Raw genomic sequence first — 1,652 nt, 5'->3', positions numbered from 1 at the left:
ATTATTTAGTGACATGTTATCTAAAACAAATGGGTATCTGTTCAACCATTTGTATAATTTCCAAACTTTAGACATTGACCAGAGAACTGTCTGCTGTATTGGCTCTTACAATTCTTGTCAAACAAATATTTGAAACAAGTGTTTGTTGAGAAAGAGCATCCAGGACATATTTGACTCATTTTCAGTAAATAATTAGACCCAATTTATCAGGAAAAGCCCCTGTCTTTAAATAAATCATTGGATTTAATTCTCTAGTTAGGATAGAGACCTTTAGTCTAGTGAAGAAATTGTCCCAGATTTATATAACAAAAGCAAATGAAAACTGAAAAACTCAGCCTGGTTATTTTTTTAATTTTTTTTTAGACCTGGTTCTCTACCCTTTAACCTTGTATTTTGAATTAGAAACTGATGCTGAGGATCATGATATATCATTTCTTGTGTTCTATCCATGTTAGGAACATCTTGTCTTAAGACAGGTTGTCCATCAGCCTAGGGTGGTGTCAAGGTCTGGCCAGTGGCTGGGAGCGGTCACTGGGCGCCAGACTGGGTCCAGCTGCGCTTTGTCTGCTGGTCGGGCAGGGGCCCCGGGTGCTGGCAAGTGTGGTCTGTGCATCTGGGGCTGTGGCCCAGGTGGCCAATCAGGTGGTTATTCATGGCACAGGGATGTCTTCTTGGCTTTCTAGAGGTCGCAGTCACCAGAACAAGAGAATATGGAAAATGGGAGAATTGGGTGTTGATTCTTTCTTGAAACCATGAATCCTGTTTATAGTCCTGGATCTTCTGTGGTTCCCTATGTAAATGCCAAAGGAATTGGTTATCCAAATTGGTTTTCCCGTGGGCTATGCAGCCACAACTTCTACCTATTCTCCTACTCAGTACCTAGAGCAAATCCTACCTTCCAAGCAGGTTACACTCCTGGCACACCTTACAAAGTGTCCTGTTCCCCTACCAGTGGGGCCATGCCGCCATACTCTTCTTCCCCCAACCCCTCCCAGACTGCTATGCACCCTGTGTGAATGCCTATCCCCAGCACCACCCTTATTCACAGCAAGGCACATACTACACACAGCCACTGTATGCAGCACCTCCTCATCATCCATCACACCACCATGGTGCAGCCCAATGGCATGCCAGCAATAGTGTACCCTGCTCCCATCCCTCCTCCTAGAGACAATGGGGTCACCATGAGCAGGATGGTGGGACCATGATGGCCATGTCAGCAGGTACCCTGCTGACTGCCCATTCCCCAACTCCTGTTGCCCATCACCCAGTCACTGTGCCTTCTACATGGACCCAGGCACACCCACCTGCAGCTATGTACCCCATCAGTGGGATCAACCTGCAAATAAACATTGGCAGATGGATCTGCGCAGTCACATCATTGAGGTTCCACAGCTGGTGCTGCAGGCCTTGTGCCTCCAACCAGGACCTTCTTCTTAATACTCTTGACACTTAGCTAAACACCAGTGTCTTGGCCCAGCAGGTCCCAGCGCTGTTAGTCTCCCTAACTCCATGGTTTGGTCTTAAAGCAAATTCTGTTTTGTGGACTTGCCTGGAAAATTTTTAGCTAACTGTAATGATTTAAAAAGGGGGTATAGTATATTCTGAATCATATCTAGTTGAATGCATGCTAAAACACACATACACACACA

At 45.6% G+C, this 1,652-nt stretch overlaps 1 pseudogene; it reads left to right on the top strand.

The window, feature by feature from the left end:
- The first annotated feature begins 645 nt into the window (after positions 1–645).
- LOC107136637 lies at positions 646–1,440 on the top strand (annotated as a pseudogene).
- The last annotated feature ends 212 nt before the right edge of the window (positions 1,441–1,652 follow it).

This window comes from Marmota marmota, unplaced genomic scaffold (assembly GCF_001458135.2).
Source record: "Marmota marmota marmota unplaced genomic scaffold, marMar, whole genome shotgun sequence".
NCBI classification, from domain to species: Eukaryota; Metazoa; Chordata; class Mammalia; order Rodentia; family Sciuridae; genus Marmota; species Marmota marmota.
This window is presented reverse-complemented; position numbering and strand designations above follow the sequence as displayed.